Raw genomic sequence first — 17,389 nt, forward strand, 5'->3', positions numbered from 1 at the left:
AACTAATATTTAGTTGAACCGCTTCTGGACCTGATGACAGCACCACACCGTCGACGCATTGACAAAATCAATTTCTGAAGATAATCAACTGATAGTTCGTAGTTCCAAACACGAATTATGAAGTTTACGAAGGGTCTTTGGTTTCTTTCTGGCAACTGCAGATTCCTCACGATGCCAACGGTTCTCTATAGGATTCAGGTTCGGGTTTCCTGGCCAGCTAAGAGTTGTAATAAACCGTTCTTCTAACCATTTTTTTTTTACCTGTAACAAATGTAAAGATATTACTGTCGAACCTCTAATGCAGAAATGAAACTAAAATAACTGCAGAAGTGCCTACTTACACTTTTCGCCCGATGACAAGGAGCAGAGTCGTCCTGGATGCAGTTACTTAGCAGCAATTTGCCTTCCAATATAGCCATGTATCCATTGGCATTTACGGAACCTTTTATAAACTACAGGTGACCTAGTCCGCGATACGAAATGCACACCCCCATAGCATTTGGCTGGTAGGAAATTTCACTGTAGACACCATACAGTCTGGGTGGTATTCGTCACCACGTCTACGGGAATTGTTTGTCTCTCATCCGAGCCATGCAGGTTGAATTTCTTCTCATCCGAGAAAATAACTAACTGACTTCCACTGCTCGGGGGTCCATTTGACATGCTCCTTACACCAAATTAATCGGGCCTTTTTCATTTTTTGTGTGAGGAGGTGCTTCTTCTTAGGACGACGGGCTACAAGTCCATTTTTGAAGAGTCGTCTTCTGACTGTTACTGCACTTTCTACCACTCATGTATGTTCTTCCCATTATCTTTTCAGCTCAAAAGAAGAAGCTTTACGGTTTTTAAGGCAAAAGCGCTTTAAAAGGGGGTCCTGCTTTGGCGTAGAGACTCGTTTGCGTCCGGTTCCTTTTTTCCTATCGGCAGAACCAGTATTCTTGAGTTGGGAAAGAAATCTATCACTCTCGACTGATTAGAAGACACTATAAGCAATATGAAGGGAAGAACATCCTTCCTGACGTAAAGCAACAATAGCACTTTCTTCGTGGCGTCAACTGCACGAAACTCGCCAGCCTGACACAAGCAACGAATGACTGCAACTTTTCAGAGCATGCTTATATAGCTGAAAGTAACAGCTGATGCAATATTACGTCATCACCCATGCTTGTCAATCTTATCTGATGCAATCTGTAAAAAATATTGCCATATACGTTATTCGGACAACAATTACAAGTTTAAGGGTTGATGCACTTTCTTTGAACACCAGCGTAAATATGCGTTTATCTGATGATACTGGTCAAAGTAACGCCTGCACCCATCTCAAGAGTTCTTGTTTGTTGCCGCAAAAGCAGATATTGGCAAGATGTCCTGAGGGTACCAACAGCAAGCTAATATTAGGAAAAAGAACTTAAATAATTTCAATGGTTCGTCAGGAGTGTTGTCAATAAGATGAGTGAATTCGGATTCCTCGAATTCGAAGTACAAGACAACGGTAAAACTTTAATATCCGGTACTCCTGGCCGTGTGCAACGACCGGTTTTTGCTTGAATTCCTCCTAAAATGAAAGTCGATTAAAAACATGACCCCTCTTATGTTTTTTCCCTCTTCTAATTATAACTATTTTTCTCATCGTCCTTCACGCAACCTTCTGTTCATCACGTAACGTAACACGAGGGGTACCGAACAATTTCAGACAGGACAACTAACACAGGGCTAACGAAACCTAATGCAACTCAGAAACGAGCTGGGTGAGTTTCACTATGGTATGTACAACGCATTTAGGAAGTATAGGAGTGGTGGGGTCATGCTGCATACCAATAGCAGCCCCGAGTACGACAAAAGCTTTCCAAGATTCAGAAGTTACGCTAATCCGTGTGGTGCAAGATAGTTGGAAGCAAAAGTATAATGAAAGTGGGCGTAATCTACACAAAAGAAAGTTGAGGATTATGATGACAGCCTCCATGGGCTGGTGGAAGGAAAACTCACCATGGAGAATAAAATTAAATCAACTAGATGATTTGGGGGCAAGAGTATTCTAGATATGATCATCATTCACGAACCAAATAGCTGACAGTACAGGATATATGAGTAGGGCGTGATCCGAGTTAGCATTAGCAAATGATGCAAGAAAGAAAGCTTACACAGCACCAGCAAAAAAAAAAAAAAAAGCGCTATACCTCCTCATTTTTTCTTGAATTTCTTTAAACTATCAACTTCCACAACAACAGATGGAAATTTCTTTAAACAATCAACCACCCGTTGGCTAAAGGTAAACTTCTGCACATTTATTCTGCAACCGACAGTAATGAATTTTAATTTTCACCCCATCATGAGTGTGGTCTGCGCAAGGGGAAGAATCCCATCAGCACTGAGCTTGCTCAATCTATTCAAAGCCTTAAACACCTAAGTCAGATCAGAGTTGGACGATGAAGAATAGCAGTTAGGCAAAAGAATGGGTTTTAATTTCAGGATAGAAGTTCAAAATAGCTTAAGGTACTAGATTGCCTCTTTCAACTAGGGAGGTAGCTAACCGAGTGTAGATAATTAGAATTATGGTATACTTTTAAAGCTGGAGTTATTTATTTATTTATTAAATCTGTTTATTGCTCTGCCAAAGAGCCACCCCCTGGACAGCTAGAAGCTAGGGGGGTGATATTACACACAGAGGTTAAGACAGGGACATGTGCCTGGCGGTTACATGGGGCCCATGTATGCCTAACCCGACAGGTACAGAACTTAGTGTTTATTATTTTACATAATTAACAGAATTAAAGGATATTATTTTCTCTAAATTGCTATAAATTACATAAGCATGAGGGAAATATACAAAATATAAAGAAATGAGGCAGTCCTTCACCGGTTGTTACACGTGGTATCTCTTCAATTCTTCAATCTTGAACGTAATAGTGCAGCCAGGCGTCTTTGGAGTAGTAGATTCTAAGTAAGAGAGGACCAGTGATGGCTTCACCTATCTTTAACGGGATGCGTTGTGGTGGCATTTTCCTTCTGGTGGCGTCTCATAAGTATATGTTTGTATATGTGTCCTTTAGCTTCTGACGTCTGTATGAATGCTGTTCGCAGAATCTATCCAGGTCGATGGCTAGATTGTTCATCAAATCTACCGTGTTTCCTGGGAACATGCGTCTCAATCCTTTCAGGTTGTTCAAGCTGATTGTGAGTGGGAGCCTTGGGTCCATTTGATTCCTTCCGGCAATGCGTGGAGTTTTTATTAAATCAGTGATGTCAGGGGTGTCGAGTCGTCTTGTGATTAGTCTGGCAAGTGTAAGAAGATTTGCTGCCACAATCTATTGTTTCCATGGGGTGACTTCCAGATTTATGTAGAACTGAGCCCTAGAAATGGTGTATTGGTTGCCAGTCCGCCAGTTGAGCCATTTCAGGAGCCAGTATTCCAGGCTGAGGAACTTGTTGAAGTGTGTTGTGGGAGCAGAGGACCAAATGGTTGCGGCATAGAGAGGTATGGGATAGACACATCGGACAACATATTTCTTTACCAGGTCGGCGTCATGAATTCCCGTTAGTTCCTGGCGGATCGCCCACATAGCGGAGTACATTTTTGTTTTTGTGTTCAGGGGGTGAGCCTGGAATGTCAGCCCAACATCCCACACTAATCCGAGATCTTTGTGCGTTTTTACTTTCTGAATGGGTGATCCATTGATAGTAAGATTAATGTCATTGCGTGACTTCTTCCAGGTGAAGGCCATTTGAGCTGTCTTTGTTTGGTTAATCTGTAGTCCGATGGAAGCCAAATATTGTTGAAGGTTATGTATGGTTTTATTTACCTGCAAGGTAGTGCTAAGAACCTGAGTTTGGTCAGAGGATGTAATATAAAGTTTCAGGTCATCGGCGTATGATTGGAAGTCAGTTTGGGATGCAAGTTAGAGAACCGTTGAAAGTATATACCGTTAAGAAAGAACAGCACGAGGATTCCAAGATGGTTAAATAATAATAAACTATCCAGTTTAATATAGCATTAAAAAAGATGGCATGGAAAAGTTACACTGCGATAAAAAGTACTGAAGCTTATAACAGCTACAAAATGATCTAAAGGAGTACCACAGAAAGGTTAGGCTGGAAGAGGCAGATGAGAAATCGCTGACTAAGAGAGCAAAGAGCGGGGACAAGTTTTTCACGTATGTCAATACAAAGAGAACAAATAAGATCAGACCCTGTGTAATGGGAGCAGGAAAGTCTTAGATAACCCTGTGGATGTTACTGATGGATTGAAGAGGTATTTTGCATCGATATTTACAGAAGAAATAGCCCTCATGGTGAAGAGAAACCGTCCGAGTGAGGCTGAAAAGTGTGAAATGAGCGATAAGAAAATCCCAGAAGATTACTTGTTAGAAATCTTTCGAGCATTGGGTTCAAGGAACATCCCCTGCAATTTTGAGGGAGGCGAAAAGAGTCCACTGAACCATTAAGATTAATTATGAGGTCACTGGACTATGGGGAGATTCCCTTGGACTAAAGAAGTGATAATGTATCGCCAATACATAAAGCCGGTTCTAAGAGTGAAGTGAGTAAGAAAAAACTTGTCCCCGCTATTTGCTCTCTTAGTCAGCGATTTCTCATAATCTGCCTCTTCCAGCCTAACCTTTCTGTGGTACTCCTTTAGATAATTTTGTAGCTGTTATAAGCTTCAGTACTTTTTATCGCAGTGTAACTTTTCCATGCCATCTTTTTTCTGTTATATTAAACTGGATAGTTTATTATTATTTAACCATCTTGGAATCCTCGTGTTCTTTCTTAATCTACTATCGACCAGTCAGCCTGACTTCATTGGTAGGGAAAAATCATGGAAGCGACAATCAAGAGTACAATACAGAATAATTTAGATAGAAATGGAATTCTGAATGAAATACAGCACGGTTTTACAAATTTTGTAAAGGGAAAATCATGTTTAACTAACCCGGTTAGCTATTTTGACAGTCACTCACAAGTTAGAGACAAGAAATAATTTCGACTGGTTTTGGATTTCAGTAAAGCATTTAACTAAGTCTCGCATGAAAAGTTACTGTCCAAGCTGGAACATGTTGGCACCACGATTAAGATTCTAAGATGGATTGCACGATGGCTGCAGGGCAGGAAGCAGACGATTGTGATTAATGGTTATTCTTTAGCTTCGGCGCACGTGAGAAGTGGAGGACTTGTGCTGGGACCGCTGCTGTTTTTGATTTTACTAAACGACGTCGACGAAGGGATACAAGAAGTACGTCAAAATTTGCGGATGATGTCGAGATTAGTAGAGTAGCTAATGAGCAGCGCCAAGCAGAGCTTCTTCAGGACGACTTAGTCTTCAGGGATAGTCAGAACAGTGCCAACTATGTTTGAATGCGGCAAAATATAAGGTTTTACAGCTGGGGTAATAGCAACCCCGAAATAACTTATACACTTGGTCAAATTGAAAAACAGTAGAAGGATTTGGCAGCTACGATACGGTTAGACACGAAGTTCTCTGAAGCACAAATGCCAATCGTTTGATGATTTATCAAACATTTGCTTGTAGAGAAAGAGAGGTCATAATCCCACTGTAAAGACCACACTTGGAATACTCTGTTGAAGTATAGACCTCTACCTTAAAAAAAAATAAAAAATAAAAGAGAGAGATCGGGCTCCTATTTACCGATCTCACCAGATCGCATCTGGTGAGATCGGTAAAACGGCGTCCACACGAAGAAAGAAAGAATATGGTAGGCTACAGAACTTGCAAACTAGGCACCTTAGGCAACTTGCAAACTAAAAATTAAACTGAAATGAGGGTGCGATTTTCAGTTATAATTCCAGAACTAGGGGCCATAAATTCAAATCACGGGGGAAGATTTTTAAACAGGATTGCAAGGGTGTTTTTTTTAGCCCGTGAGTTATTTACTCAAGTAAATTAACTCCATGGGTGGTTGAGGATGGCCGCTTGGGAAAATTCAAAGATCAACCGGATAGACACCTATGTTAGGTGTCAGTCAAATATGTAGTTTAGTTTTAATTATTTTCAGTGATTTCATTATTATTATTTTATTTATATTTTTTTTCCGGTGCAGCAAACCCTAGGACTCCCTTGCATCACATGGCTGATATTAAGTTATAATAAAAAAAAACTTTCCAATTATTTTAATTTTTCCTCTTCAGTCAAGATTGAATACTTTTGGAATTCGTTCACTAATATCAATTTTAATGGCCCCGAATGGAGGAAGTTCACAGCCTAGACTTCCTCCAAGATCCCAATAGGTGTCCTCTACAACGCGACAGTTCACATTGCTTTATCAGTGAAATAAAAAATGGATCCTTCGATAGAAGCCCACACCCACCGACTTTGTCCCATCTGACTTTTTCTATTCTCAAGTATCAAAACTTCATTTAAACGAGAACGTTGAGTCTTTGGAGAAGCCCACTACGTTGAAGACACTGAAATCGATATCAAACTACTTCCAATCATTGCAGAAGAAAATAGCTTTACGTAGGGCTGGCTGCCAGAGAAACTACTCAGAAAAGAGAGAAATAATCAAATAACAGTAAACATCAAAGCATAGAGAGCTGACAATTCCTTAAAACATGTTATGCATTGTTATCAAAGCCCAAATTGACTGCACACTAAACTTTCCCAGCGCAAATGCAACCTTAGCAGTCCGCCTATTCATCTTAAGTTACTGCATCTGATTTCTGCCTAAGCAGTGTCAAGAAACTATTTCTTCAAGTTCATCCAATGTCGCTAGACAGCTTCAAACAGGGAGTTTAGTCGATATTTCAGCACTTAAGAGACGGATGATAAAAGCACTAAGAAAAATTCAATTATGTCTCCCTTTTCTATCGTAGGAGCGCCTCTAAAGAATATTGGAAATCGAGCAGCGAAATGGGCAACAAAATTTATGTTAATTGTTCCTTTACTGGATAAAGTTTCTGGTGAACACAGCCAGGATTTTCATTTGGGATAATTTTCGTATCAAAAATTTAGCGAACATCTGTTAACAATCACACAAATTAATTGTATATTCCCTTCTCGGTGCTCTTTTTATCTTCCCAATGCACTTCTTGTAGAAACTGCAAAAATGTTTCCTTCATGGATATTTTGCTTCTGTACAGCGCACCGAAAACAATTTTGACTTCGAGTTTTGACTCAACGATCAACGCTTGTAATTTGTAGCTTTAGCACCAAATCTGAGAACACCGCTAAGCATCGATATTATCTCCGCCACACTGGAATCAGAATGACATTGTTAGCATTACAACTATTAAACTTTGTGATTATTGATCATAAACTGATTTTAATAATAATCATAATAAAAATAACAATAATATTTGCTTGTTTTTATAAGCATACAACCTGATTATCCTTAATATTTTTATGCTTCGGTTGGATCAAGGTAATCATCATATACGAACAGCATTAAGCATCAAATCGTTAGAAATACCATAATACACAACACAATGAGTATTTCTGAAAGGTACACTATATGCCACGAATAGACGAAAACCAATTACAAAAGCCTATTTTCCACTACTCCAACTTGGATTACAGCTTCGTGTTTGGATAAGTACTATACCAAGCGTTGTGTTTCAAAACACCAAGGTGATATTTGGCATGCTGACAAGCTGGGATTGCAATTAATGGTAAATGATTAGCATCTAATGAAGATAATTAGGTACTGCAGAAAGGTAATGTGGCAAATTAGGAAGAAAATTAGAGCAATAGGGAGTTCTGTTAATTTTCATTAACAAGCGTGCACCGTCAGAGACAATGTACCTGTCGCTTCACCGAGTCAAGTTTTCCGCATTAAATCGAGGAAATGATCAGTAATATTAATCAATCCAAATTCAGAATGTTATTCAAAGTCTGGACCCTAACTGGAGATGATGTAATGTAGGAAATATGGCTTGACTAAGCCACAGTTTTATTGTCGCCAGCTGAACGAACTATTTCTGCAGTTAAGATGATAGCCACAATAATCTCTAAACCTATTTTAAAATTCGCATTTGCTAAAACGCCAGTGGCGATCATAGTGCACGCTCTATAGGGTATAACATCCTGCACCAGAGCCGCTAAACATGGCGAAAGCTGAAAACAGCGTATGGCAATTTTCTTTATTGTTACCGTCAGTTTCCAACGGCCCTCCAGAGAGCGCAGCTACTGTTTTATGACATACCGAGCACACTGTGATCTCTCGTCCGGCAATAGCTTCCTTGCCACTGCTGCGCAGTCTTAAAAGGTCACATTACTCCTTTTATGGCAAATGCATAAAGAGACATTATTTTTCCGGAGGACATCGTTGGACACAGAGATAGGGGCAATTTGTATTTCCTGTCATCTAAATTCGGGAAATGCATAATTCTATAACAATGACGAGCATTTATATGAAACCCAGTCAATAACAAGCGATGCGTAAAAAAGCAGATTAAAAATAACTCACCAGTATTCCAGTTAATTTAATTACAACGATCAAGGTTAACTCAGTGGGACTACAGATATTGCCCTAGTTATTAGGCTGCCATGAATCGTTTAAGAACAAATTGCTGGTATCGTGGGGAATACAGTAGTATGTAAAAGGCGCTTTCCTGTATTACATTATAGAAATGCTGCGAAGTAACCACAGCGAGTTTTTGTGCCTGTAATCAGGCAATTCCGCTATAGAATCCTTGTTAACAATAACCTGTTATAGTTTTATGATCGTCACATGAATGAATATATAGCATTAAGTATTAGTTTTATTATTAATAAATGATAATCCTCACCTGTAATTACAACTGCTGTAGGAAACCTTGGAGCCAATTATCCACTTCGGGTCAATCGTAAATACCAGAAAACATATATTCTTCTAAGTGAATTACCAAACTTCTTTTTTACAACTTGCAAATTCTCCAAATCATGAAAACAACAAGCACTGGGATCAAATTAAAATTCACAACAAAGCAATCTCTTGTAGGCACAGTATACACGCGCACACTGTAGTGTTTTAAGAGAACTTCGGGGAAGTACCTCAGTTTGTATTCCAACACGTTAAATCAGCACACACATTCAGAATGATATAAACAAACTGACAGCGATCACACAAACAGGCATCTGTAACCATTATTCTCCAGAACTACGAGTAGAGAACGCTTATCTGTACGTCTGTGTCTTTTCCTGTCTCCACAACTGGCACAAAGCCGCGTCTAGCTAAGCCAGCGATATCTAACCTCCCTCCCCTTCCACTCGATTCGCCTATATAAGCTTTCAGCAACTGGCTGATGACACCCGTCACAAGCTAACTAATTGTCCCGCACAAAGCCAATGAAAACACAAGGAGCCACTCAAGACAGTGCGGACGATTATCCCGTATACAAAAGTCGCTCGCAAGAACAACGATAACTTTCACTGCACCTTGCCGATTACAAGTTCCATGCAAGGACAGACAACTGAACGTGCATACATTGCCTTGCTAAGGCCTGAAGGATTTCATTTTACATTCGTGTATCTAGAAAAGTTATCCGTTCACTCCTTTTATTCTATGTTGTTTTTAACATGGTTCACTTACCCGTATCTCCATCCATCTATACACACCCGGCCTAGATCACGTTTCTACCATCCCTCTAAACCATCCCGCATTGATTTCATGCACAAAAACATTTAGTCTCATGTTAAATAGAATTTTACCTTTATCTGAAATCGCTCTTTCCAATTTCATATTACTGAGAGACGAATATCATGGGACGAATATATTTAGCTATGCGGAAATGGCATGAATTATATCAGGAAGAAAGTCGATTCTAATGGTCTGATCTAGTCTCTCCCCCCCCCTTCCACTTGTTAGTGAAATCGTTTTCATATCCTATTTATACCTGTATAGCGTTAAGACTTCTAAACGCTGTTCTTGTTTCGTTTTTTACCAACCACTCGGCATTTTATTTTATAATTTAAATACAAAACTTGTGATCTCAAAAACTGACCACCCCTTCATTCTCGTGCATTATCGAGATAACTGTGCGAATCCTCCATGACAGTCAAGTAGGTTCGCATTCGTCAAAGACGCTATAGGTAACTGATCTTAGGCGAAATGAATTGGGTTTTTCAGCCCTCACAACATGAAAATGGACCTGTAATAAATAGTGAGGGAGAGGAACTATCATACTGTGTGAATTGACGTCTACGTCATACGCACAAACCAATTTAGGTATCGTATAAGCGTATGTATAGTAATATCATTTATTAATTTAGTTACCACGGCTCTAGTAAAATAGAATCTTAACTGCACACTCAGTAGCCTACCACAGTGTTGATCTCGGTTAGAATATGTAGTCTTATTTAAACAGTCATGGATAAGACTTCAATCCGATTTGACATTAAGTTTGGTGTTGGACAATGTTCCAAATATAGGAAGTCTTTCCCGGTTCAGGGAGACTTACTGTACACAGGGGGAAAGAAAAACCACAAAAATGACTCATCACATCGATACTACAATCCATAACTATGAGATATTTGAAGTTAGTTATAGTCAATTTTCTTTAATGATAAAGATGCAAAAATAAAAATTTTAAATGTAAAATACAGCTTTATTAGAAATATTAAAATAAAATTATAAAAGTTATGACGATATTAAAGTGTTAATGCTGTGAATGAAAGAGTATCACATGCCCTTCACTGTTTAGCTTGGGTTACTGGCAGGTATCCGCGAGTATGAAAACTATTTTACATTTCGTTATGTTTGCTACTAAATAACATAATAACATTGTTTGGCCTTATAAACCTCGATAAGCCAGTTATTTATCTTAGCTAAAGTATTGATTATCTTATTTTTTAATATGTTTGATTTCATAATAGATTAACCTAATTGTGGTCAATTATAATACGACAATATCAGAATTATAAGGAAACAACATATATATATATATATAGTAAACGTTGTACATGTCATATTTATCTGTTAATATTCCATACTAGCGAATGACATAAGATCTTTGATGGGCAACACGCCAGGCGAATGAACGAGCATCACATTTTCAGCAGAGATTTGGCTGTTGCAATACGTTGTTTTTTGTCCCCGTGGCCGTAATAGCAATAAAACTATTATCACTAAAACGCGAACACCATTAATAAGAAATAATACAGCCCACTTTTTTTTTTTAAATCGACACTAACAGTAAACAACCGATCTCTATCAATGGTTTGGAGATTAATGCATTATTACCGGGAACCTAGTAAGAGATCAATATATACTCATACAACCTGTATTTTTTTTTTTTATCTGGCGCACCTTTTTATTCATCTAGAAATTAATATTGCAAATTAAATGTTGAAAACGCGTACATGTTTAAAATACGCAAAAATTGGGGTTATTTATTTTCTGAGTCAAAAGTTTTGCTTATTACGAGAGCAAATTACGTTAAAATATTAATTTTAAAATGCGTCATATTTTTTCATCATATGTTTCAAGAATTTCTGTACAAAACTGTTTGCTTTACAAATGCATATCATATAATAAATCACAAATGCCATATATTCCTTAAATGAATGCAGACATTTAATACATCATTTAACATGACTGCCCCTCTCTCTCTCTCTCTCTCTCTCTCTCTTCGTGTGGAGAGGGAAAACTATATCTGCAGATGGCTGTCAATTTCGTTCTATTCTTTCAACCTCAATCACGAGCCTCTTGGGGCTTCCCCCTGTGCCAGAAATAATCGAGTGCCAAGCCCTACGAAGTCAGTAGCGGAGTGCGCTGACGTCATGAATTGTTTATTTACTATCCCAAAAGTGATGGAACTGAGCTTATCGCAATTCAAGAAGTTTCCATTTTCATCCATTACTGAAGCAAAGGGTTGAAGTTAAACTTGGAAGCACAGACAATTTCCGCTCATGAATCTAACACCGCAAATGTCTCAAAATAAATTACACACGGCAAAAGAGTCATTAATAATCCAAACTCATCCTGGTCGCTAGAAGAATGCTTGGAACGCTGGTTTCTTATTAGGAGAAAGCCCTTTTACACATGTATTAACATTAATTAGACAGAAAGTAACAGATTCCGTAAAGCTATCGATTGTGAGGTGGCGAAATTTCAACATTATTGCACTCAGCAATTGGAAAAGTCAGCCTCTTTCCTGGCTGAAACTATGGATAAATGCAACTTAATAACATGAAAGCGAATTGGAATATGTACTTTCAATTGCACGCATTTCCTGGCAATAGCCAGCTTGTTAAAGTCGGATTTTTTTTTTTTTTTTTTTTAAGGAACATACATTTATTTCAATTCTTCGCAATAATGATGCATGCTGAATATACTTCAAATTCATCAAAAATCCATATGAACATTAAAATTAAAGTATCTAAAATATGAACTTTATATTTCTTAAACCTAAGCGCTTCTTTACTTTTAAATAAATACGATCGCAAAGTATTAACATTACAGAGAAATAGTATACATTTTTATGTATAGTATTCCTTCAAGGTTAAACTTCAGTGGCAACTGAAGTTTAACCTTGACAAATGCAAGGTACTACATATGGGTAGAAGTAACCCCAGAGAAACGTACCAACTGTGTGATACTACACTTAAGGTGGTAGAAAATGAAAAAGACCTGGGAGTAATTGTGTAGGCAGATATGAAATTTTCTGAGCAATGCAGACAGGCTGCCAGGGCAGGTCATGGGGTTTTGTCAATGATATATAGGAATTTTGCTAGCAGGGAAAAGGAGGTGATTATCCCTCTGTATAAGGCAATGGTCAGGCCACGCCTTGAGTACTGCGTACAGGTCTGGAGGCCTCATTTTAGGAAGGATGTAGATTTGCTTGAGCGTGTACAGAGAAGGGCAACAAGATTGGTGAGGGGAATGAAGGGATCCTCTTACCAAGAGAGGCTTAAGTTCTGCAAATTGCAGTGGCTGGAGACTAGGCACCTGCGCGGTGATCTGATTGAGGTATATAAGGCCTTGAATGGGTTGAGCACGCTGAATTCTGATGGGATCCTTCCACTTATTCAGATTACGAACCTAAGGGGGCATAAATTCAAATTAGAAAAGACAGATGTAGAATAGATGTGCGGAAATTTGCCTTTAGCCAGCGGGTGGTTAATTGCTGGAACAAACTTCCATCTGTCGTTGTGGAAGTTGATAGGTTGAATAAATTTAAGGAGGAACTGGTGTGATTTTTTTTTTTTTTTTGGCTGATGCTGCATAAGCTCATACATTTGCTTTCTTGCATCACATGCCACTACTACTACTTTCAAGTTGTATAATATTTAATGAATATTATAATATACAAGAAAAATATTAAAAGCTACCTTTTATTCATTCTCATTTACATATTAAATGTGTGTTAATTACAAGGAACGTCACATTTCTTAGCCAGTTTCAGAGAGCAACAGTTCATTCGAGTAGTGTGTACGTGTAGAACGAGGGGGGGGTGATAATTATAATATGTGCTTTGAAGTTTATATATTTGATACTACAAAATGGCATTCCACTTGGGAATTTTTCTTTGAGGGCGTTCGGGTTAATTCACATCACGCTTACAAATAGCTTGCTCATGTCCAACTTCTTGGTTTGGTCAAGCTTAATAATGGATGGCCTGTACCAACTTTGGGATAATAATAACCAAATGTGTCTGTGGTTCTAAGTGTGAAGATTCAATACCTTACACTGAGTCAAACGACGTCTTTTCAGTGCGTTTTTTTTTTTTTTTTTTTTTTTAAAGAGCGACAATTAACTCCGACTTTAAAAGTTATCAGAAAGAAAATAACATGCACAAATAAATTATACAGGATTACAGAATTTATTGACAATGCGCGCGCAGAATATGTATGTATGCACAGTTTGATTAGCTATATTAGACATTATCATCTTTAGGCGCACATTAAGTGCTTACTGTCTTCGCCATGCCCGTCCGCATATAATAACTCTGTTTCCAATGGACGGATTTTCATGAAATTTTATATTTGGGTCTTTAAGAAGAATCTGTCAAGCCAGCCTAAATTTCACTAAAATCAGATCTTCGCCAATTATTATTTCTTATTTATTAATTAAATGTTTTTTTTTATGAATACGTATTACATAGGCTCATTTATATACCATATATTGCAGTTGAATATTAAGTTTGTTGCAGGGCAATGATTGGAGGATTGAATGGTCAATATGGCGAATGCAGAGAAACGAAATGTTCTTGGTTCGTGCATAAAAGTCGTTGTTCGAGAAAGTCGAGTTTTTTTTTTTTTTTTTATCAGTTTACTAAAGACATAAATCACGAGTTATTACTATTTGTTTATTAATCGCAACAGACACGTTAAATATGTGCTATATTTTAACTTTAAAAAGTAATCCCCTCAGATCAGCCCAGTTGTCAATTTTAAAAATGAAATCAATGAGTGAAATTCATTGTATAATGAATTTCACTCATTGAAATTCTCTCCATCTGGAATTTCAGAACAAAATCCGCCAAACACCAACTCGACTTGAGAGAGCTTCTGTGGGATGATGACCTGACCTTCTCTTAACGCTTTGCTTACAGCAAAGCAAGACGTATACGCAGCATTACGGACCAGCAGGTAACCGGATGTTATTGTTATTTGGTTTTTAAGAGCATTAGCAACTAAGGCCATATTGCTCCGGGATATGCGGTGGTCAATCCCTGACCTTTCCGCATCCTCCGTATTTGGTGGTGACGGGCTCGAACCCCGGTCTAATCAAGAAGCGTGTGCTACGCACTGCTGCTCCTTCCCACCTGGCTACGGAGGCGCCAAGATCCGGATGTTATGACCCAAATGGGATTGTGCACTATACAGTATATAAGAATACTCGAAGAAAGCAGCCCTTCAGCCAGAATGCTGTTCTCGCTGCAGCAATAGGACTATCTTCGTATCTAATTATTTGCATCTCGTAAAAACATGCAATGATGAAAAGTTCTTCGTTAAGATGTCTTATCGTAAATAATAGTTCAAGCAACCAATTCCTACATGTTATGGATCTCAAATCTTCGTTAACTACCACAGCTTAATCCTATACAATAACTACAGACAAATTACTACCGTTCGCATCATGCATACCACACTGAAGTCCTGAGTGACCCCCCCCCCAAAGTCTAAGTCTTGATATGGGTGACTAGGCAACTGTTTTTATTATTTCATTCAATTCTAATTATGTGTATTTGTGCTCCTAACCTGTGGGCATAAAGGTTTTTGTAATGCACCTACTGCAGCATACCTATTGCAACAAAGTTCCACACGTTTTCAAGTCGATGCTATGTTAATTGTTTTGAAAATAGACCAGTGAAAAGCAAAACTGTCTTAGATAACTAAAGGGGGAGGGGAGGAGAGAGAGAGAGAGAGAGAGAGAGAGAGAGAGAGAGACTATTTAACCAGATTTGCCATTACTAAATTAATATATAATAATAATCTGTATGGTATGACCAGGAGGCCGGGAAATCGATGTTTCGTCTCCGAAACTAACGTCGATTTAAACTTTCTTGAAAATATGCAAACTAATCGCAGAGTTTACTTGGTCCTTCAGTGATTAATTCATTTCAGTGAGCGCAGCATTATCATTTTACGATACTCCTCTTCGAGGTGATAGGTTAACGAGCATCTTCAAACTCATGCTAATCAAACGTCTTTTGCATTGCTAATATTTCCCCTATGAAAGAGCTGAAACCATTTTTTTTTAAAAATAAAACTCGCTTTACTAAGTCATGGGATTAGTCTCTAGATTGCACGACCAATTTCTGACAGAGATTAGACTGCCTTAAGAGACACTAAGAATGTCTCTCAACGATTCCGCTTTGTAGCCGTGAGATACACTAATCTGAAGTTACAGATATAATTATATAACCGAGCTGGCGTTAAAGTTTTTTTTTTTAATTTAACGGTTGGATATTTTTATGCATTATTTCTAAGGAAGAACGACTCTAATTTCTTGTAATTTGAATGTTGGATTACCATCCATGATTGGTAGAATTTGTTCAGGGTTTTCTTTTCTTTCTTTCTTTCTTTTTTTTTTTTTTTTTTTTTTTAACAATCGAGGCCCTCGTGGTTTGCACAATGATTGTCACTGTTCTTCCATACCCTGTGAAACAGATCTGGGTTCGAAATCTGTCTTCACGGAAGATTTTTTTTTTTTTTAAAGGCCAAACAGCGCAGCAGTCAAACACGATAGTGCAGTAATTCACGTTAGTATACAGTAGTCCACTCGCACTTGAGCGGAACGTGGTTCAAGTTTCCATGGCTGCTAAATATGGTTGATGGTTGTATTCGTTGTGAAAATACTTAAATTGCAAACTGCTCTGGCCTAGTGGTCGTGCGGAATAATTATAATCACCGTCCTGAGTCTAAATCCATCAATGAACGGAGAAATTATTGGCTTTTTACAAGTGGCTGAGTTAGTCGGTCTCAAGGAATGGCTGCATGGTGTTTTCTCCCAGAAACTGAGGTTATTCGTTTAGTAAACCAGCCGAAGAATACCCACAATATGCTGACGTTTCATAGTTTTCTTCGTTCCTTCTAATCTGCGTTCTGTGTGTTGTTGAGCGGAATCTTAACCTTCTGAACTATGGCCGAGGATCGTCCAATTTCTCCATTCCTACTATCGCTGGTAGATGCTTTGGCGCTTAAACACACACACACACACACTTTAGTTAGTCGTAGTTTTTCCAATCCACACGATATGGATATAAGATCGGCTCGGGAATACGCACTTCTACAAATTCATGATATGGATATAAACGAAAAGCTCCAGTGCCGTTAAAATTATTCGAACAATTAAACGGTTTTTCTTTTGACACAGTCAATAAAACTTAATTCTCAAGAATTAAGTTCATAAGAACAAGAATTCCTTGTCTGTGGAATTCACTCATTAAATAAAAAAAAAAAAAAAAAAATTGTGCCAAACAGCCATCGTAAAATTTGTTGAAAGGTAGTTCTATATTCTTAATTTATGAAATAATCTCCTTCCTCATAGTACAAAAATTCGAATGCACATCGTTTTCTTCAGCATGTGGAGAAAGTGCATGGTCTTTGAACATTCGCCTCATCTTCCCGTACAGTATTTATTTTCACAGGTTAGGAAGCAATGCCCAGTTAGGCAGAATAATTCCATCACCATTTAAATTCACAACGCATGCGCACTAGTTTCGCCATTGTGACAGTCTGACGCAGGTGTCGCTGCTTGAATATTTTGTCCTAATCTGCGTTCTGTGGCTGCTCACCACAACGTGATTTTCATCCATCGACCGGCTGTTTATTAGACAGTATATAACGCTAAGGGATGCCGCCATTATCAAACACGCTGCTACGACAGAGGCTGCGATGTGCCAGCTCTGTTATAATAATAATAGAAGTTGCCAGGATGACACTAATTAAGTGAGGTTATGCGTTCCATTCTCGGATTATTACACCGAACAGCATCCTCCCGACTAGTTC

General features: G+C 38.3%; 1 protein-coding gene across 8 annotated transcripts in view; it reads right to left on the minus strand.

The window, feature by feature from the left end:
• The window catches only part of LOC150075188 (poly(rC)-binding protein 3-like), a 739,881-nt gene that overhangs the window by 336,600 nt on the left and 385,892 nt on the right, over positions 1–17,389 (minus strand). Inside the window, exon 1 of one of the 8 annotated variants that reach the window (XM_090389198.1) lies at positions 8,743–9,160. The exons of the other annotated variants lie outside the window; for them this stretch is intronic. The gene's annotated coding sequence lies outside the window, so the exon portion shown is untranslated. Of the gene's footprint in view, positions 1–8,742; positions 9,161–17,389 lie in introns of those variants that run through there. 8 annotated transcript variants of the gene reach the window in all.

The sequence above is a fragment of the Mastigoproctus giganteus genome, chromosome 14 (genome assembly GCF_048544385.1).
Source record: "Mastigoproctus giganteus isolate SK-2022 chromosome 14, ASM4854438v1, whole genome shotgun sequence".
Classification (NCBI taxonomy): domain Eukaryota; kingdom Metazoa; phylum Arthropoda; class Arachnida; order Uropygi; family Thelyphonidae; genus Mastigoproctus; species Mastigoproctus giganteus.